This window comes from Bubalus bubalis, chromosome 24 (genome assembly GCF_019923935.1).
Source record: "Bubalus bubalis isolate 160015118507 breed Murrah chromosome 24, NDDB_SH_1, whole genome shotgun sequence".
Classification (NCBI taxonomy): domain Eukaryota; kingdom Metazoa; phylum Chordata; class Mammalia; order Artiodactyla; family Bovidae; genus Bubalus; species Bubalus bubalis.
The window spans coordinates 35,347,436-35,370,227 of NC_059180.1; the positions used below are offsets into that span (position 1 = coordinate 35,347,436).

At 42.2% G+C, this 22,792-nt stretch overlaps 1 long non-coding RNA gene across 1 annotated transcript in view; it reads right to left on the bottom strand.

The window, feature by feature from the left end:
* Positions 1 to 12,898: 12,898 nt before the first annotated feature.
* Positions 12,899 to 22,792, bottom strand: part of LOC123331549 — an 89,465-nt gene continuing 79,571 nt past the window's right edge. The window contains exon 2 of the long non-coding RNA XR_006548241.1: positions 12,899 to 13,179. This is a non-coding gene — a long non-coding RNA (uncharacterized LOC123331549). The remainder of the gene's footprint in view (positions 13,180 to 22,792) is intronic.

The following is a 22,792-nucleotide window of genomic DNA, read 5'->3' on the forward strand; positions in this document are numbered from 1 at the left end:
ACACAATAATGCACATTTTCATCAGAAGCTAAATGATAGTGCTTACAGTATTTAATATCTGAATTCAATTATGTTTTTGAAGGCTTATTACCATAGTAAAAGCAAAGTATTTCAGAAAATTTCCAAAGGCATCAGGGTACAATTGTTGGGGGAAAAAAGGATACACTGTTAAGGAAACTGTGTATCCAGATGCAAGAGAGACATTGAGAGGGACACAGAGAAACACATATATAGACACACAAAAGACAGAGACACACAGAGTAAAGATAAACACATACCTGAATAAGAAGAATAAAGAGATAAAGAACCTCCAGCGTGACCTTCCAACACTCTTGATTGATAACATTATTTCCCTCAACTCTCCTTAAAAAGCATCTCCGCCCACCTATTCACCATGCCTCCAATGAAGTAATTTGTCAAAGAGCACATCTGGGGAGGCGGCTTCCCTGGTGGCGTCGTGGGTAAGAATCCACCTGTCCATGCAGGGGACTTGGGTTCTATCCCTGGTCTAGGAAGAGTCAGCCAGCTGCGGAGCAACTAAGCCTGCGTGCCAGAACCACTGAGTCCACACTCTAGAGACCACGCTCTGCAACCAGAGAGTAGCCCCCACTTGCCGCAACTAGAGAAAGCCCAAGCAACAGAAACCCAGCACAGCCCAAAAATTAATTTTTTAAATAAAGGTTCTCTTGAAGGACTGTATAAAAAAAAGAAAGAAGCCAATGTGACCATTTTACTCATCGGCCTAACACCATGCTATATATATTCCATTGCCCATGAGATAAAAGTCCAAGTCCTTTGAATTGCTTCATACTGGTCAAATCTGGGACAATGTGAACATTAAGATATATAATGATAGCAACGGCTGATGACTCATAAAATAAAAACCTACAAGTCCATAATGATATCCGTGAATTCATTAGGAAAAGAAATGGGGATGCTCTTTATTTGAAACTGACAATAAATACTGAAAGGATAACAGACTTAGAAAATCACCAGTGGCTGCTGAACTTAGTGGATGAAAGATTGATGGAGAACAAGATATTTACATTATCTCAAGGATTTTCTCTACCAATTTCTTATTAATTGCAATGAGAAAAATTTGAAAATACCAGGGAAAAAAGAAGATACAGCACTGCTCCATCACCGAGTTGTGACTTTTTTTAAAGATTATTTTTAAGTGGATTTTTTTTAAATTCTTTATTGAATTTGTTACAATATGGTTACTGTTTCCGGAGAAGGCAATGGTGCCCCACTCCAGTACTCTTGCCTGGAAAATCCCATGGGCGGAGGAGCCTGGTAGGCTGCAGTCCATGGCATCGCTAGGAGTCGGACACGACTGAGCAACTTCACTTTCCCTTTTCACTTTCATGCATTGGAGAAAGAAATGGCAACCCACTCCAGTGTTCTTGCCTGGAGAATCCCAGGGACGGGGGAGCCTGGTGGACTGCCGTCTCTGGGGTTGCACAGAGTCAGACATGACTGAAGCGACTTAGCAGTAGCAGCAGCAGGTTACTGTTTCATGGTGTTTTGGGGGTTTTGTTTTTTGTTCTGTTCTGTTTTGCTAAGAGGCATATGGGATCTTAGCTTTCAGACCAGGGATCAACCCACACCCTCTGCATTAGAAGGTGAAGTCTGAACCACTGGACTGCCAAGGAAGTCCCTGTTAGTGACTATTATTAACATGTTTTTTTTGATATTTTTGGTGAGAGAGACCGAGAGGGAAGAAGCAGGAGGAAGATGAGAGAAAGGAGGAGGGTGGACTCAGTGGTCATGCTGTGTGAATTATGTTGCATCTTTCCTTGTTGATTATATAATTATACATTATTCATAGGCCACCTCACCAAGCTGCATTGGGTCAAAAATATTATCTTTTCATCTATGTTTAAATGTTGCTGAAATAACCTCCCTATAGTGTTTTCCTCTCTGCACTTCACACAAACCATGGTCTGTTCATTACAAACCAAGAGGGAGCTGTGTGCCTTGGACACCTTAGTCTCAGCACAGCCCAGCATCAGCAGAATTTAACAGGCCACATCGATCGTTTAACAGTAACAGACAGAAGCCAATTTTTCTCAAGATGTGAGCTAGCACCCAATGATTAAGAAATTTGGGGGCTCAAGGCTCCTCTCCATCTTCCTTTGGCCCTGTGGATTTGGTCCATTATTCAAAGTCTCCATCTCTTTGCTTTACCATGTTTATAATGGAAAGGAGAGATCTAGTGTTATGCTCACATTTACTCTTGCAATCTTTTGACCAAGCAACATTCATTGAGTACCTTTCCTAAGACAGACACTCCATTCTTGGGCAGAGCTAGTGAGCAGAATAAAGTGTCTTTCTATTAGCTGTTCTCAGCCCATTGGGAGATAAATGATTTAAACCACAAATTATGGTACAAAACAGTGAGTTTCGTAGAAAGGGAATGTTCCTCATGGTAGAGGAGTTGAGAAGAGAATTCTATAATAATCATATAATATTGCATCCAGTCTAAACAACAGTGGTGAAGAATCAATGGGGGAATCCCAGAGAATTGCAGAGAGTGGGACCAAGGGCTCTAGTCTGGTGATGGCAAATGGCTGCCACAAGATCTCCTCGTCTATGTCCTTTGCAGACATTACTAATCAATCCTTATTTCCCTTTGAACTCAGATTTCAAAACCCTCCTTAAAAGAGTGCCTCAAAATCCTGGAGCATGGAGGGTACAGAATGCTTTAGAGTCAGTCCAATCTGGGTTAAAACTCAGCCTCTGCAACTAGGGGATGCATAATCGTGGGCAAGCTAATCCACCTCTCTTTTCTAATTGAATCCTTCCCTGACAGAGTGACATGATAAATAAAACTAAGGTAGGGAAAATTCTCTCTCAGACACTGCTGGTGGGCATGCAACATGACGTGACCACTTTGGAAGATAGGCAATTTCTTTAATAGCTAAACCTAAGTTTATCATCTGTCCTAGCAATTCTACTCCTAAGCATGTACCCAAGAGAAACGAGAACATATATCCATATGAAAATTCACGCATGAATATTCCTAGCAGCATGATTCTTAATAGCCAGAACTTGTTCATCAACTTACAGCTTGATAAAGACAATGTGGTCTATCTATAAAATGGACTATTATTCGAAAATAAAAAAAGGAGCAAAGCACAGAGACGTACAACATAGATAAAACTCAAAATCATTGTGTTCACTAAAAAAAACAAAAACTAGATCCAAAGCAGTATATATTGTATGGTCTCATCTATATATTAACACAAGGCAAGAAAAGGCAACTTATAGGCAGAAAAAATTGGTTCCTGGTTGCCTGGGACTGGGGCAGGAACAATGATTAACAGAAAGAAGAGCTTCGGGCTGTATTTTAGGGTGAGGGAAAAGTTAGAAAATTGTAACATGGACACAACCTAAATGTCCATAAACAGAGGGATGAAGAAGATGTGGTATACATACATGATGGACTATTACTCAGCCATGAAAAATGAAACAATGTTATTTGCAACAACATGCATGGAGCCAGAAATCATTATACTAAGTAAAGTCAGTCAGACAGAGAAAGACAAATATTATATGATATCAATTATACATGGAATCTAAAAAATTGATACAAATGAACTTATTTACAAAACAGAAATAGATTTACCAACCTGGAAAATGAACTTATGGTTACCAAAGGGGAAAGCAGGGGGTGAGACAGACACATCCTACTATATGTAAATGTATAACAACAAGGACCTACTGTATAGCACTATATTTAATATCATATAATAACATAATGGAAAGGAATCTGAAAAATTATATCTATATACATCTCTCTCTCTCGTTATATATATATATATATATATATATATAAAACTGAATCACTTTCCTGTACACCTGAAATATTGTAAATCATCTATACTTCGATTAAAAATGTGCTGTGGAGATGGCTTAACAGCTCTGTAAATTCATTAAACAATCACTGGACACTTAGAATGAGTAAATTTTTAATTAGATAAATAATACCTCAATGCAGCTGTTATAAAAAAACATGTCAAGTTTTTGCATGGAACTTGGGACTGCAGGACATATACCAAACTGTTACTCCAATTCCTTTCTTTCCAAAATTCTTCTCTTTCACCCAAGAAGAATAGTTACTTCCACAGAGCTCAACAGTCATTGTTTCTTGGCAATGAAAACCGTCTTGCCTCACGGCATTGCTGGCTTAAATTGTATAGTTTAACTTCTAGCATATATATTTTGAAAAGTGAAGTGAAAGTGTTAGTCTCTTAGTCTTGTCCAGCTCTTCGCGACCCCGTGGACTGAAGCCTACCATGCTCCTCGGTCCATGGGATTTCCCAGGCAAGAATACCGGAGTGGGTTGCCATTCCATTCTTCAGGAGATCTCCCTGACCCAGGGATTGAACCTGGGTCTGCCGCATTGCAGGCATACTGTTTATCATCTGTGCTACCAGGGAACACCACACACAAAAAATTAATGTCCTCAAGTATACAGATAATCTCTTATTTGTTCTCATGTTCTCCTCATTGGCAGCAGGCTTTCACTTTGGCTCCTGACACAAAATTCAAATTCCAGTATTTATTAGTGGATAAAAAAAAGGAAGAACTTCTTTCCAACTGTGAATTTCTGGAAAAGGAAGTAATAACAAGAGTGGCTACTTTCGAGGGTGAATACATTTTAGAAAACAGAGCAGCATAAAAGCCAGATCAATTCAGAGACGCTGATTCAGGCTCGGCGTGGCTAATTAATTTACACAGCCATGATCACTGCAGACACATCTAAATTTTAGATTATTTTTATCTTGGCAAAGAAGCTCTTACCCAGGCCAGTCTCTTGTTGCTAAGCATCCAACAAAATAGACATTAAAGGAATTGGAGGGGAAAAAAAAAAATAAAAAGCTACCAAACTTTTTTTTAATGACAAATTGATGTCTTTTAAAACAATCCAAATAGTAGCCGTTTTTCTGTGAGAACAACACTTAAGTCAATTTAAATTAATTGATGTGTGTGTTAAGACCAGCCAGTGCATTCATTGTCTTTCATCTAAACAGGAGAAAGAAGTTGGAATGGCTTTATAGAGCCTCACATGTGAAGGTTGCTTTGAGCTCACAAAGTGCTGCTCAAACTTTAATGCTAGTTTAAGCAGATGCTCACATTAATGCTTCAGGAGTTCTGTTCTGCAATGAGGGGAAGTTAAGTGTAACCTGCTGCTGCTGTTGCTAAGTCGCTTCAGTCGTGTCCGACTCTGTGCGACCCCATAGACGGCAGCCCACCAGGCTCCACCATCCCTGGGATTCTCCAGGCAAGAACACTGGAGTGGGTTGCCATTTCCTTCTCCAATGCATGAAAGTGAAAATGGAAAGTGAAGTTGCTCAGTCGTGTCCGACTCTTAGTGACCCCATGGACTGCAGCCTACCAGGCTCCTCCACCCATGGGATTTTTCAGGCAAGAGTACTGGAGTGGGGTGCCATTGCCTTCTCCATAAGTATAACCTAGACAACTGCTATATGCCTTTCAGCATCCTCTTCCTCTTATTCTGGTGATGGGACCTCAGTTTTATTTTAGAAACATCCTGCTCTTTGTTGCAAGACTGTAATGATTATCTAGATAATTTTGCTTACATTTGTGATTGTTAATATTTGAACACTGCCATACTGTCTTTCTCCCACTCTTACTTTCTCAATGCATGTGTGTATGCATGGATGCACACACATATACATGCATGCATGTATGTGTCTATATATACATTGTTTTCCTGCATCATCTGAGAGCAAATCATAGCTGCTGTGGCCCCTTAGTAACAATTTTTGGCCTGTATCTTCTAAGAAGGAAGACTCTCTGCTGTGGAATAGTAATGGAGACAGCAGTGGTGCTGGTTTAATTGATAAGTCATGTCCGACTCTGGTGACCCCATGGACTGTAGCCCACCAGGCTCCTCTGTCCATGGGACTTCCCAGGCAAGAATAGTGGAGTGGGTTGTCATTTCCTTCTTCAGGGGCTCTTCCTGACCCAGGGATCAAACCCAGGTCTCCCGCATTGCAGGCAGATTCTTTACCAATTGAGCCACCAGGGAAACAGTAATAGAATTATGAAATTCAAGGACTCTAAGTGTTGATACAATATCATTTTCTCAGCCCATAGTTAAATTTAGAAAATTTTCCTAATAATGTGCCTTACAGCATTTTTCATGCAGGGTACAACCCATGGTCACACATTGCATTTAGCTATCGTGTTAGTGACAGACTTCTAACAAAGTAATCAGAAAAAGGTAAACATAATGTTTCTCTACTGCAGGAGGATCTAGAAATATAAGTCATGGAGGTAATACTGATTTATTAGCCAGGAGAGGCTAGTCATCATGGGAGGAGCTAACTATTCCTCTGAGAGTTTTTACTGGGTTCATTCACTGAATGAACAGCCAGAGTGAGATTCCATCTTCTTGACCCAAGTAGGATTTGACTTAGTAACTTTAATTCCATAGCATCCTATGTCAGCAAGACAGCTTTCTGCTGCTGCTGCTGCTGCTAAGTCGCTTCAATCATGTCCGACTCTGTGTGACCCCATAGACGGCAGCCCGCCAGGCTCCCCCGTCCCTGGGATTCTCCAGGCAAGAACACTGGAGTGGCTTGCCATTTCCTTCTCCAATGCATGGAAGTGAAAAGTCAAAGTGAAGTCGCTCAGTTGTGTCCGACTCTTAGCGACCCCATGGACTGCAGCATACCAGGCTCCTCCATCCATGGGATTTTCCAGGCGAAAGTACTGGAGTGGGGTGCCAACAGCTTTCTAGTAAGAGGCAAAGAAGACTCATACAAAGCTAAGGCCACTTTTGAAAAATTGCAAAACATGGCAAAGTTGACTTTTATTTTCTCTGGTTTCCCGTTTCTAGGCCTTTTGTATTTCCTGTGATATATGCTCAACCACATAATCCTTTCTCTCTGCTGTTAAAAGGTACACACAGCATGATTTGGAAAGATACTCGAACCCTTATGGTCACAGCAGCACTATTCACAGTAGCCAAGACATGAAAGCAACCTAAACATCCATCGACAGAAGAATGGATGAAGAAGATCGGGTACATACACTCAATGGAATATTACTCGGCCATAAAAAATGGTAAAATAATGCCATTTGCCGCAACATGGAATGACCTAGAGATCATCACATTAAGTAAATCAGAGAAAAGTAAATACCATATCATATCACTTTTGGGTTCTTCATTCAGGGACTTATCCTCCTAGAAGGATCTACAAGATGGGCACCTGGGAAGCAGAATCTTCCTTAAAGGAATTTTAGACCTATCTCAACCTGAGAGTCTCAGCAGGAAGGCCATCCCAGTGCCTTTCAAAGCAGTCTGCAGATGGCTTCTGCCCTCTCTACAAATATTCTGCAGTCATTAATTGTGGCCTTCTGATAGATAACAATGGTCTCTTTATCACATGCCTTTTCTCTCTGACAGTAGAGTTTCCTCTCCTACCTTCCTACCATTTACGAGTCAGAGTCTGGATACTCACATGAATATAAATAAACAAACAACAAAAAAGTGAAGGACAAACAAACAGATTCAGCACATATTAAAGCTCTGGTGACGCCTATTTGCCTGCCCGTTTTGGTCCACTCTGAACAATGACTCTCAGGTCCTCAGTCCTCAAAAACATATAGTGAGGCTTCTGAGGGATAGAGACAATCTCACCAAAAAACGTCTTCTGGAATTCAAGCACTTTGACTTAGGAGACTGCCCTGATACTTCTACTCAGCGTCTAATCACTTTTGCATTAGTCACAATTATCATAAGCCCTCACAACTGGTTTTATACAGGGAAGCAGATAAATAGCCATACATTGGGAGAAGAGAAAGAGTTCAGTGGAATTTGATGAGAAATGAAGGGAAATCAGATGCCAGCTTTAAGGGATTGAGGAGAGCAAAAATCTTAAAAATTACATGAAAAGCAGACACCACAGATCAAAAAACTAAGAGCGTGGGTGGGGGGCATTTAATGCAAAGACAAGCCTGCTTCTCCAACTGAATCAAGCCCAGGGCATCTGTGTTAACCACACTTCCACAAAGAGTGAGCAAGATATTTCTCCTCAAGGAGATGGTGAAGGACAGGGGAGCCTGGCGTACTGCAGTCCACGGGGTGGCAAAAGCTGGACATGACTTGGCGACTGAACATTACAGATAAGTTATATTGTGTTGGGTGAACTTTGCTTAAGGAATCAGAGGAGAACATAAAATGAGTATTTAAAATGTTTCTGTTAAGAAAAACAACAGCTAAACTAAAAACAAACAACTTGGGTGTTTAAGGGGCAAACTTAAGTTACTTGGAAATTTTTGGAGAATGGTTCATTCCCTCATGTTGCCTGATAAATGAATTATCTGGACAGAAGAGACTGTATGTGGCCAGATGCCATCATGGAAAGAAGGGAAATCTAACCACAGGGGAACGGAGAATTTTAGGACAGTGTTGTGAGCCTTTCCCTGACATTGAGACCTCTTCACCTGTTTATCTAAAACTTGTGAAATTAAAATTGGAAAAAAAAAAAACTAGCAACATTTTCATCAACTGCCCACGGAGGTATATTTGCCTCACAAGGAGAAGCCCGAGCATCACAACCAGAGAGTGGCTACAGACAAGCCCATGCAGCAAGGAAGACCCAGTACCACCAAAAACAAATAAATAAAATTAAAAAAAATACATTTTTCTCTCTTAGCGTCTGACTCTGTTTTTCTCTCTCTCTCTCTCTCTCACACACACACACAACACCTTAGGCTATTACCAGCATGCCACAAATACTATAGGATGGGTAATGCTATTCTGATCTGGACAGATGAGAAAACAATGAGAAAGCAAAAGATTTCCTTACTTCTCTTTACCTACCGCCACCAAATCAAACAAGCAAAAAACCCAGCGAACAGAAACGACATGCAAATCTATTACTGCCTAACCTCAAGCCAGCATTTTTCTCACTACATGATGTGCGTGAAGAATAAGTCCAAATAAGATGAGAGACTGGAAAGAAAGCACATGAGTGGCGAGTCAGATTATTGGTTACATATTCAGAGTCAGTGGTCCATGGTCCATGATCTGATGGCAGCATCTCCATCAGAAAGTGAAGCCCAAGATGAACTTCAAGACCTCGTTCCTAGAAATATCTGAGCCTGGATGTGAGAGGCTCTATCTGGAAGCTTTCTTACTATCTCATTGCTTTCTTTTGTGACATGATCTATCAAGTCTTCCCTGGGAGCTCAGCTGGTAATGAATCTGCCTACGATGCAGGAGACCAGGGTTCAATGTCTAGCTCAGGAAGATCCCCTGGAGGAAGAAATGGCACCCCACTCCAGTATTCTTGCTGGAGAATCCCATGAACAGAGGAGCCTGGCGGGCTACAGTCCATGGGGTCACAGAGTTAGACATGACTTGGCGACTAACCATTACATGATCTATCAAGGCTTCTCTCCTTAAGCAGATCAAGTCTAACTTTTCTTAATAAAGCAGTATCAACCACCATCACCTTGACTCCACAATCATTAATTTGTGAGCCTCAGTAGCTGACGACACCTGACCAAGCACTTCACACACATCGTCATTCTTCAAGGCATCCATTGGGTTATTGGGAGGATTAAAGGCTATAAATGCTTTGTAAACTGAAAAGCACAAAGGATGCATGAACCAATGCCAGTCTCAGTGCTGTCTAGACTTACCTAATTCTGGCTCCTGTGAAAGTCCTAATTTACCTTTTCTCAAAAACCCTGCCAATCTTGTCTTGTACCTGCCTCCCAAGTCCACCCTCTTCCCCATGGCCACAACCTCTCACCTCATGAAGAGCCTTGTCCGTCTCACACCAGACTCCCTTCCAACTAATGTTCTTGCCTTCAGCCTCCCTCTGCCTCAATCCATTCCCCCACAACAGCCAGGTTTATTTTTTCATATGAAAATCTGACCTCACTTCCTCCATGAATCCATGGGATAGATCACTGTAATTTGTAAGATGCACCCCAATATCCACTGTGTCTGCTCTAGAACTTTGCTGTTAATATAACCCTACAGACGCATCACATGTGGTTCCCCAATTTCCCAAACAAGCCAGGCTCATTGAAAAGCCAGTGTTTTGGGACTTCCCTGGTGGTCCAGTGGTTAAGAATCCGCCTTCCATGCAGGGGATGTGAATTGGCTCCCTGGTCAAACAACTAAGCTCTCTCATGCCTTGGGGGAACTAGGATCACATTCCACAACTCCTGAGCCTTCACGCCACAACTGGAGGAGCCCATACATGGCAGCGAAGATCCCGAATGCCACAATTAAGGCCCATCGCAGCCAAATAAATAAATATTAAAAATAAATAAATTTTTTAAAAAGCCAGTGCCTTAGCGAAGCACACCCTCCATCTGAATCATTCCACCTTTTCTTGCTGAACAATCATACAGCTATCCATTTCTTGTTGAACAATTCTACAGCTATCCATAGTACACAATGAAGCCGAAATGCCACTGCCTCTGTGAGTGACATTCTGTTATCATCTTCTCTGTCTGTCCCAATCACAGCTCAGGGAGTCATTCTGAACTCAATGACCTCACAGCAACTTCTGCATTCTTTGATTACAAAATAATGATGACAATGATAATATAATTGACAATAAATAATAACAGCTGGTATTTTATTAAAACTCTTTTAGACTTTGTGAAGAACTTTATATAGAATATCGCAACCACATGGGAATCCATCACTCTTTTATCATAACTAGCCTCATTTCACCGATGCCTGTTTTGGGCTCAGAGAAGTTATTTAACTTTCCCAAGGTCACACAGACGCCAGCACCTCCTATAAACTCCAAGGCTCCAGATCCGTGCTGCCAAAAATGGTAGCCACTGGTCATACATGTCTCATTAGATTTAACATTCAAGTAATTAAATAAAAATGAAGCATTCAGGTCATCAATTACACAAGCCCTGTGTTAAGCCCTCCAGAGCTATAGAGGAAAATGCAGATATAAAACACTGCCATCGTCAGAGAAAGTCCTGTTCAGCACACTACCCCAGAATGTGAGCCTCCGAGATTAAGAACCTGGTTTTGATATTATATTTTCTTTAAAATTATCCTCTGAAGCTCACTGAAGCTATGTATGGATAACCAGGCCCTTGCTACGTTGACTAGATTTTCTTACACGTCATCTGTGATATAAATGATGTTTCTTTTGAGCAGAAGAGCAACACTGCTTTCAATCCGTCAGTCCCCATCATTGCCGGCACATAGATGGCTCTTCTTAACCTTCCTGCCAAGACTAGGGAGAGGATTCAGTTCCTGAATCCCCCATAGGATGTCCTCAGTCACATCATGGGTGACCCAACCTAAGAGCTACCCACACAAATGCCCTTGACCATTTTATGCGCTTGGTTCTGAATTCCAATGTGAAATTGCCAAAACTCACAATCTGCTTTGTTTCTTTGCTGTTTGGATTGTGAATGGGATTTTTTCTTCCATAAACATTCCCTCCATACAGTTTCCATCTTTGGTAAACATTCCATCCATCCAAGGAGTTCAGTGGGTCCTAAGGCTTCTGTTCCATCCTCCATCCCCTCTAACACTCATGGGCAAAATTTCCAAATATCATCATCACTTATTAACAGCAACAGGGCTTGGCATTTTACTTACAAGTGGAGTCTTTAACTTAGTCAGCTCTAGATCTGAATCCTGATTCAACTGGCCTTGTAAATCTATAGCCACGTACTTCTCTAAGCCTCAAGTTTTTAATTTTTTATTTATCTATTTGGCTGTGTCAAGTCTTAGTTGTGATGTGTAATCTTAGTTGCCCCATGGTATGTGGGCATCCCTTGTCTTGGAAGGTGGATTCTTAAGCCCTGGACCACCAGGGAAGTCCCTGAACCTCTATATTTATCTTCCCTGTAAAATGGGATGAATTATGTTACTTAAAGAACCACAGTGAGACGAAAATAAGAAAATGCTTATCAATTGTTCACGACCCAGTGTATGATAACAGAAAGGGCTTCATTTAACTTTTAATCACTTTTATCCTTCTACATTTTTATTTTGCTCCGGGCAATGTTTTGGAGACTTTATACCAAGATCTATCCTTTTTAATCTTTCCAAAGTCCTGACGAAGTAGGTATTAGTCCCTCGGCGTTTCAGATGAGGAAGAGGTTCAGAGCCACTCGCAGACCGGAGAACTGCATCCCAGGTCTGATGAACTGCGGAACCAAAGATCACTCCGCATCACCACGGTTCTAATTTACAGGAAGAGCTCAAAGGAGACACCACGTAAAGAACAGACTTTTGGACTCAGTGGGAGAGGGAGAGGGTGGGGTGATTTGAGAGAATAGCATTGAAACATATACATTGCCACATGTAAAATAAGGAACCAATGGGACTTTGATATATGACGCAGAACACCCAAAGCCGGGGTCTGTGACAACCTGGATAGAAGGCGTGGCAGGAGGGGGTTTCAGTTTGGAGGGGACACATGTATGCCTACAGCCGATTTACGTTGATGTATGGCAAAACCATCACAATATTGTAAAGTGATTATCCTCCAATTAAAAAAAAAAAAAAAGAACAGCTCTGAAACAGACTAGTCAGTGTGGCCCCCGGCGTCTGCAGAGAGCAGCTCGGCTTTGCAGAGAAAACGCCAGGCTCTCTGGCGCTTCTCTGATGCACAGCCTTCTATTAACACACTGTAGAGCCCACCAGGGAGTGTTAAACGGCAGGTCTTCCTGAAACAGGCTGAAAACCATTAGCCGAAAAGAGCATTCCATTCTCTGCTACCGGAGACATTTAGATGAACACTTTGGAAAGAAAGCAAGCTGCAAGCTGGCTTATACGGGGGGAGGGCAGGAAGGACGTTCTCTCCTGGCAACTCAGAACAGGTGAAAACGAAACAACAAAAATCATAGTCGTCTCTTCACTCTTAGACCCTTTATGTGAGTGGTACCCAAACAGCACTGAAACAACATGATATTTACTACCAGATAAAGGTTTTCCCTCCCAGGACCCCGGAATTCATGATTCTAGCCAAGCTCAGAATCACCCATTGTCTAAAACCGCACGTTGCAAGAAAACACGCTGCAAGCTCCCACGCTTCGTGCACCCTTCACTGCATCTTTACTTCCAGAAATTCACACTGGGTTCGGCCTCAAGAAATCCACGTTGTTTTGTACGTCATTTAGAAATTTCAGTCGACTCTGCAGGTTAAAAAAAAAAAAAGTACAAAATTTTGGGGGGAGAAAAAAACCCCAACTGCAATAGAACAGCTTGAGGAAGATAAAATTCTCTGCACATATTTAAATACATATTGAAATTATATCTATCTATGGATGTGTGTGTGTATACACATACATACATACACACCATCTTTTACCTGAAAGCGTGCCGGTTCGTTTCCATAAAAGACAAATTTGAGGAAGATGCTGATGAAGGCAGTTGCACATTTTATTACTAATCAGTGACACCAGGGGCCTTATTACAAAATATTTCTAAACAGACGAAATTCTGTAATGGGACCCCCAGGGGCCAGGCCCACAAAGTGTGAACTCGGCTCCACATCGGCCCAGCCACGTGTCTCCACGGTAACTAACTAAGGCGGCCTATGTGAGCGATTCAGAATTGCTGGCATGCAGAAACCCTAAAGCCTGCCGACTTTATTTTTAGTCCAAGCGGTTAGACTTCACATTTCATCAGTGTTTAGCTCGCTTCTGTTTCCTAACAAACCCCACACGCACAGGCACACGTCACCAGATGTCCACAGTTTATCATGCAAATATTACATAGAAGCAATAATCATTATTAACGAATATAATCATCCAAAGTGGGGAGGGATATCATTCACTGCCAGTTTGTGCTCAGTCCCTTATGCCCCAGAGCCTAAAGGGAAAAGAAGAGGAAGAAAAAGAATAAACCGTCAGCCATCAAATGCCTGCTTTAACAAAGAATAGAGCTCACGTCCTACCAGGGGGGCTGGTCTGCAATTTCTTTATGTTTTGACAACCTTTTTTTTTTTTTCCTCCCCAAGAGCAGAATCTACAAAGTCCAGAGTTGCCAGGATGGATCACTGATTATTCTTGGTCCACATGTTTGTGAAGATGTCCCCGGTTCATCTTCAAGAGGCGATACCAGCAAGCTTTTGGGTTGTAAGCTATAAAGTAGGAGAGAAATCCAGCAACCGTCTTCTTGAGTCCTCCTTCACTTTGTTCTTCTCTGTCTCAGCAGTTGATCCTTTGCAGTCTGGCCACCTCTTGCCCTTTGGTTTTTCCGCAGCAGAGACCTTGAACCTCTGCAGCCTGTGGGGCACAGCAGGCTCACAAACAAGTTTGGCTCATCCTAGGTCATATTTAAAAAATAAAATAAGAGGACTTAGCTGTCAACTTTGAAAAATCAGGAGGTTGCACATAAAAGTCCTGACTGTTAGGGACATTTCTGGTGATCCAATGCTTGAGACTCCGTGCTCCCACTACAAGGGGCACTGATTCCAGCCCTGGTTGGGGAACTAAAATCCCACAGGCCACGAGGTACAACCAGAAAGTAAAAATAAATAAATAAATAAATAATGAATAATTTTTTTTAAAAATCCAGATTGTCAGTTTCTTAATAAAAGAGAATGAAAGGAAAGGCTAGCTGCAACAGTGGGCCCGAGTTTCTGTCCCTTGCAGTGGGCTGAGCAGAAGAGGATCTGTCTTCTCTGGGGGAGACAAGTCTGTCACCTGTTGTAGGGATCAGCTCCTTCCTTCAGATGCTTTTCCAGGTCCACATCACAGGTTTACCTGTTTGGATACTTTTCGAAACCTGTGATTTTCGCCTCCACCCCACCTTGGAGCAAAGAGATGGCTTCATTGTCCCTCCTCCTTTGTCTTTGTCCCTCCTCAAAGACTTAAGGGGAATCTTTGTAGTTTAGTTGCTAAATCGTGTCCAACTCTGCAGCCCAATGAACTGCAGCACGCCAGCCCCCCTCCACCCCCATCCATCACCAATTCCCAGAGTTTGCTCAAACTCATGTCCATTGAGTTGGTGATGCTATCCAACCATTTCATCTTCTGTCACCCTCTTCTCCTTTTGCCTTCAATCTTTCCCAGAATCAGGGTCTTTTGCTAATGAGTCAGCTCTTTGTATCTAGTGGCCAAAGTATTGCAGCTTCAGCTTCAGCATCAGTCCTTTCGATGAATATTCAGGGTTGATTTCCTTTAGGATTGACTGGTTTGATCTCCTTTCTGTCTAAGGGATTCTCAAGAGTCTTTTTCAGCACTGCAATTTGAAAGCATCAATTCATCAGTGCTCAACCTAATGTCTTAGAAGGATCTTAAGGGGAATTCTCCCTAAGTTTTTCTCCTTCCCTCCTTCCTCCCTTCCTTCCTTCCAGCCGTCCTTCTTTCCTTTCTTCCTTCATGTTTCCTTCCTCCCGTAATCCCTAAAGACTTTGCATGCACCTAGCATGTTTTGAATCACTGTGAACTTAGAAAAAGGTGATGTGTCTCAGTCATCTTAAGTATGTTGCCAGTTTCATTGTATGGTCATATTTCCCCATCAACAATTAGGAGTATGAAACTTGCCTCTTATTTCCAATGCCATAGTATCCTTGTCTATACAATGACTTTCAGAGTAGCAAGGGTCAGATTGTATAATAAATGCCAATGATTTATTTCAGAGCTTGGCAAATAACCATGAACCATTTTAGCAGGAAAGTGATCAGGCATAGAAGTTAAGAGGATGGGTCTCAAGTCTGACTCCTCTCACCTCCTCCTTGGAACTTTAGCAACAGAGTCTTTCTGAGGCTCAACCTTCTCATCCACAAAGTGGTTTAATACCAGCTAACTTCCTAGGATCACAGTGAAGATGAACAAGAATGCCTAAAAAGCATGTAGCACAGTAGCGTATAGTAAGAAAATGAATGGCACTTTTAAAGACATTTTCTCAGCATCAGAAACTGAAACCGTTCCTTCAAATTCAGAACATGTTGTACCAATTACTGATGTTGAATAACAATATATTCCCAAAATCATAGTGATTCAAAAAATGACAAACTATCATCTCTCACATGTTCTGTGAGTTGGGATTTTGAGAGTGGCTTAGGTGGGTGGTTCTCACTTGGGGACTCCTTTGCTTTTTCAAAGCGTCAGTCATCTGATGGCTTGGCTGGAGATGGAGAAGTCACATTTAAGATGACATCTTCATATGGCTGGAAGGTGGCTTCACCTAGAGCCAAGGACCCGAGAAACAAAGAAGAAGGCACCACGCCTTTGAATCACTTGGAAGTTACACACCATTATCTATGTTACATTTCACTGGTCACACAAAGGAGGCCTGATCCAATGTGGGAGGAGCTTACACAGGGGCACAGACAACAGGAAAGTTCACTGCGATCATCTCTCAAGCTAGGCATTCATGCTGTAATCCTCTCACTCACAGACATCAGCAGTCCAATAATGTCAAAGATGATTTACTATAGATCCAGTTATTTGATTATTGACAGAGACTGGAAGAAACAGACATATATACTTGAGACCTTAGGAAGAAGTTATAAATAGAGGTCAATTATTTCCAGAGACTACCTGAAACTTGCATTGAGTTTTAAAGGGGGAAACAAACAATCTACACTTGTAATTAGTGTCTATGGACAAGGAAAACACTCAAGATTTTCTACCCTTGGGGGCACGGGAAAAAGCAGAGTAAAGAGTTAAGATCGCATCCTGGGTATATTATCATATGTGAAATAGATTGCCAATCCAGGCTTGATGCATGAGACAGGGTGCTCAGGGCTGGTGCACTGGGATGACCCCAAGGGATGGGATGGGGAGGGAGGTTCAGGATGGGGAACACATGTACACCCATGGCTCTTTCATGTGAATGTATGGCAAAAACCACCATAATATTGTAAAGTAACTAGCCTCCAATTGAAATTAAAAAAAAATTTTTTTTTTAATATTACAACTGTATTCAGCAGAAAAAAAAAAAAAGAAAAAGCACTTGTATAAATTAAGACTAGTCATGGGATTTCCCTGGTGGTCCAGTGGCTAAGATTCTGAGCTCCCAATGCAAGGGGTCCAGGTTCAGTGCCTGGCCTGGGAACTAGATCCCTCATGCCACAACTAAGACCTGCCGCCCCCAAATAACTGAAAAAATATTTAAAAAAAATTACATCCTGGGAAACACTGCTATGCAGAAATGGGGGCTGTGCTAATTTAGTTCACTTTTTCTAACTCTAGCCAAGATTTGGGCCTGAGGAAACATTAAGAGGTTGAATTCATAGGATGGAGCTTTCTTGATTTTTTTATTTTTGGCCACACATGCAGGGTCTTAGTTCCCCAACCTGTGATCCCTGAAGTGGAAGCTCAGAGTCATAACCTCTGAACCACTAGGGAAGTCCCTTAGCAATTTTGAGGGGAAACCTTTTTAGAGAAATAGACTCTATCACTCCCTTCCAAAATTCTGCCTTCATGCTTTGGTGGTATAGTGGTGAGCATAGCTGCTTTCCCAAATTCTTCCTGCAATGTGTCCACTTTTTGGAAAATAAATATTAGATCAAGCAAACCTTGGAGACCTCCCTAAAGCTGCTTTCAATTCTTGAAACCACATCTTTTAGTTTTATTTAATCAACAAGTCAGTCTTTACCCCTTGGCCATGAATTTAGGATATAATTGGCCCTTTTTGTAGAAAATATTGATATTAACACTTCCATGATGAAAGTGTAAATTTCCTTATTGTAAATCAACATACAGTACTTTGGCCACCTGACGTGGAGACCTGACTCATTGGCAAAGTCCCTGATGATGGGAAAGATTGAGGGCAGGAGGTAGGCGACAGACAACGAGATGGTTGGATGGCATCACTGACTCAATGGACGTGAGTTTGAGCAAGCTCTGGGAGATAGCAAAGGACAGGGAAGCAGTCCACAGGGTCACAAAGAGTCCGACCAGACTTAGCAACTAAGCCATAACAACATAGAATGTCATCCCCCAAATGGTCTGTTCAGTTCAGTTCAGTTCAGTCACTCAGTCGTGTCCGACTCTTTGCGACCCCATGAATCGCAGCACGCCAGGCCTCCCTGTCCATCACCAACTCCCGGAGTTTACTCAGACTCACGTCCATTGAGTCGGTGATGCCATCCAGCCATCTCATCCTCTGTCGTCCCCTTCTCCTCCTGCCCCCAATCCCTCCCAGCATCAGAGTCTTTTCCAATGAGTCAACTCTTCACATGAGGTGGCCAAAGTACTGGAGTTTCAGCTTTAGCATCATTCCTTCCAAAGAACACCTAGGACTGATCTCCTTTAGGATGAACTGGTTGGATATCCTTGCAGTCCAAGGGATTCTCAGGAGTCTTCTCCAACACCACAGTTCAAAAGCATCAATTCTTTGGTGCTCAGCTTTCTTCACAGTCCAACTTTCACATCCATACATGACCACTGGAAGAACCATAGCCTTGACTAGACAGACCTTTGTTGGCAAAGTAATGTCTCTGTTTTTCAATATGCTATCTAGGTTGGTCATAACTTTTCTTCCAAGGAGTAAGCATCTTTTAATTTCATGGCTGCAGTCACCATCTGCAGTGATTTTGGAGCCCCCCAAAAATAAAGTCTGACACTGTTTCCACTGTTTCCTCATCTATTATTTCCCATCAAGTGATGGGACCAGATGCCATGATCTTTGTTTTCTGAATGTTGAGCCTTAAGCCAACTCTTTCACTCTCCACTTTCACTTTCATCAAGAGGCTTTTTAGTTCCTCTTCACTTTCTGCCATATGTAATAGCATGGGGGCAAAATGCAGGGACTCTGGGACAGATTTGTTTTTAATCCAAGCTCTACGACTTCACAGCTGTGTGGGACAGGTGACTTAGCACCCTGTTACTCAGTTCCCTCATCTGTAAAATGGGACTCTTAATAGTACCACGTCATATGAGAGTTATTAAGATTAAATGGGTTTATATCCACAAAGAACCACAAAGTGATCAGAGGAGCCTCAATACATGTTACATGGTTTTCATTACTTCTGAAATAAGTAAAAATTCACTCGGGAAATGAGACAAGACGATAGGCAAGAAAACAATGTGCCGATGGAGCCGAGAGAGAAAGATTTTATTTTTTATTTTTTCTGAGTTGAAGGAAGAACAGAAAGATCTAGCACACACTTCCGTCTTAAACCAAGCTGGCATCTCTTGTTTTTATCTTTCATGTCTGGAGTCGGGAGTCTCCGAAGACAACTGAGAAGAGATTGTGTTTGACTGATCAATCAAAAGCAGCCCCCTCACTTGTCTTCTGAGACTCTGAATTAAAACCTCCAGGCGGAATGCGGTGGAGGACGGGCCGGAGAGAGGGCGGGCAGCTACTCAGCACTGAGTGGGCTTTGATGGCACTGAAGCAACCGAGATAAAAGAGCTCCTCCCAGCAGAGCGGAAATGAAAATGGGAAGCATTTCATTAGGACCCGTCCCAGGAAAGGAGCCCTGGGCGGGGAAGGAAAAGCAGAGAGGATTCAGAATGCCACCAGCCAGTCCTGGCCGCGGTGCAGAAGGGGATAGGTTCCCTGCAAGAACAACGCTTTCATCCTTAGGCTGTTGCGGTTACCGTCACTGTAGGCACCATGAGGCCCCTGTGCTGTAGCGACAACAGGAAGTCAGCAGCTGGCAGAATTAGGCATTTTAGGGCACATGGCAAGCTGAGCCCCACCTACCTGGTTTTGTTTTGTTTTGTTTTTCTTTAAGTCTTTTCCTGCCTCCGTGTCTATTTGTCCCTGTTGGGCTTCCCTGGTGGCTCAGATGGTAAAGCGTCTGCCTGCAGTGCAGGAGACCTGGGTTCAATCCCTGGGTTGGGAAGATCCCCCAGAGAAAGGAATGGCAACCCACTCCAATATTCTTGCCTACGAAATCCCATGGACAGAGGAGCCTGGAGGGCTACAGTCCATGGAGTCGAGAAAAGTAAGACACAGCTGAGCATAGCCCAGCTCAGCAGCAAGCCCAACGTCTCTATGGGCTCCTAGCAGTCCAGGCATTCAACATTATCAGACAGACGTCAGTTTCCTCAGCCTCTAGAAATGTTACTTCTTCTGCCTGAACTGCCTTTCCTCTGTCTCTGCCTGTCGGGATCCTATGCATCCTTCAAAACCCAGCTCAAATATCACTTCTCCTTATAGGCCTTAGAGCTTCTATCTCTGATCTGTCTAGAGTTACCCTCTCCACGGACCTGAATTTTAGAACTTCAGTGCACCTAGTCATTTATGCATAGGTCAGAGTCACACTAGCCTCCTACCACAATTGTATTAGCTGGGAGTAGGAAAATGCAATTTATCTTATTTCTCATATCAGATTGAATCGAGAATGTTGGAGCTGAACATGACCTTAGGCTTCCTTTAGTTCAGAGATGGCAAATTTACAGTGCATGAATATTGCTTCTTTCATCTGAGCTCATGGCAGACACCATGAATCATTCAGAGCATCCTTTACTTCTTTAGAAGCTGGCATCAGCACCCTTATCAACACAGTGTTTTAGGCAGTCACAATCAACATACATGATTTGATGTACCAGCTCTGAATGAATTTAGTACCCTGCATTATATATGATGGAACCAAAATCCAGGTGAAAAATAAAGTGCTCTATGTCCAAGATCCAGGCTTCCATCTTTAAATTGCCTAGCTTGTCCCGTCGTGGGTATACCATGCTGTTTCCCCGAACAGTGCTTTAGTCAGAATAGAACATATTATGGGTGTGAGTGTAAAATTAAATTCCAAATTAAAAATAGAAAAGCTGTGAGAAAGCAACATTTTCAAAGATTGGCTTTAGTTAATTGTACAGAATATTGATACATGCAACGAAAGGACCAGATTCTTTCATCTAATTGGTCTCTTTAAGACTTTTTGTAGGCTTTAAAAATTCTAATAGGCATTGTGACTTTTCAGGAGGAAATTACAATAGTTAGAACTTCTCAAATGCTTTAGCTCATGGAGCTACTTGGGCTAGGAGCAGGTCAAAGATGGAGAAGGAAATGGCAATCCACTTCAGGATTCTTGCCTGGGAAATCCCATGGAAGAGGAGCATGGTGGGCTATAGTCCACAGGATCGCAAAGAGTCAGATACCACTGAGCGACTGAGCACGCATGCACACAGGTCACAGAAATATTATGAGACAAAGCCTGCTTTGAGAAATGCTGATGAAAAGGAAAGAGTGTAGGTTTCCAACTCTGTCTTTGATTTCCACCCCAGCACTTTAACTTGTGAGCTGTGTGTGTGCACATTCTAGTAAATACATTGAGGTCTGCCTCATCCATAAAACAGGTGTAATAACCACCTCACAGGTGTGATGAACTAACACACTCCAAGTGACTAACGATGGTGGGTACTTAATAAATATTAATTCCACTGCCTGAATCCCAATGCATGGGCTTGAGAACGATTTTCTCAACTACAGTGCAAGATTCTTCAATTAAAGTTATGTTTTGCCACTGTTTAATTGCTACATAAACATGTGGGCTCTTGTGTCTCATTTATTCAGCATTTATTCAAAATGAACTTTGTGTGTGTGTCAGAGACGATACAATGAGTTCATCAAAACATTCCCTTTTCCTTCTGAGAAAGCAGGAGAGTTATTCTCCAGTGCCCCTTTTAAGCTGGTTATGTCCCCAGTACTGCGTTCTGGCCATCAGAATATATGTGGAAAGGACTTAGAGCTCTTCTGAGTCTCAAACCTAGAAGATCTGTGTAGCCAGTCATCCATTCTCTACAAGCTGGAAGAAGCTTGGAAGCCGGCATCCTTCAGGTACCACTTGGAGGAATATTTCTCAGAAGGGCTGAAAACTACAAACATTCGCTTTAGATCTTAGGTAAATGGGCAAAATAACAAAAGCAAACATGTATAACTGTTCAGACTCTGGGACTGTAGGATTTAGGCATTATCTCAACACAGTTACTTAACTTTGGCACTATTGCAATTTCGGGCTAGATAATCGCTTGCTGAGGGGAGGGAGGTGGGAGATTGTCCTGCACATCAAAGGATGCTGAGCTGTACTCACCAGATGCCCACAGCAAAGCTCCCAATTGTGGCAAGCGCAGCTGTCTCCAAACACTGCTCAAGGTCCCCTGAGGGGCTCATTTGGTCACCTTGAAGACACACGACTTAGCCTGGCCCAATCAGCACACTATGCACCGACAATCTTAATGGCTTGCAAGCTTGTTGAAACACTGAACACACAGACTACAGATTTCATACCATTGTTTCACAAGCAACCTAAGTGTCCATTGACAGAGGAATGGCTAAAGAAAATGTGGCATGGGTATGCAATGGAATATTACTCAGCAATAAAATGGAACAGAAAGATACGATTTGCAGAGACATGGATAGACCTAGAGACTGTCATACAAAGTCAGAAAGAGAAATTTCATATATCGTATATTAAGGCATTGTACTGTATATTAGCAAAAAGGACCGATGAACCTATTTGCAAAACAGAAATAGAGACACAGATGTAGAAAACGCATGTATGTACACCAAGCGGGGAAAGAGGGGATGAATTTGGAGATTTTGGTAAAGAATCTGCCTGCAGTGTAGGGGACTTTGGTTTGATTCCTGGGTTGGGAAGATTCCCTGGAGAAGGGAACGGCTACCCAATCCAGTATTCTGACCTGAAGAAGTCCATGGACAGAGAAGCCTGGCAAGCTAGTCAGTCCGTGGGGTCACAAAGGGTTGGACATAACTGAGCAACTTTCACTTTCATATACACTACAATGTATAAAAATAGATAACTAATGGGGGAAAAAAAACAGATATAGATATAACTGCTTGAGCATCCCTCTAGATTCCAACTCTTCCTGAGTTGGAATA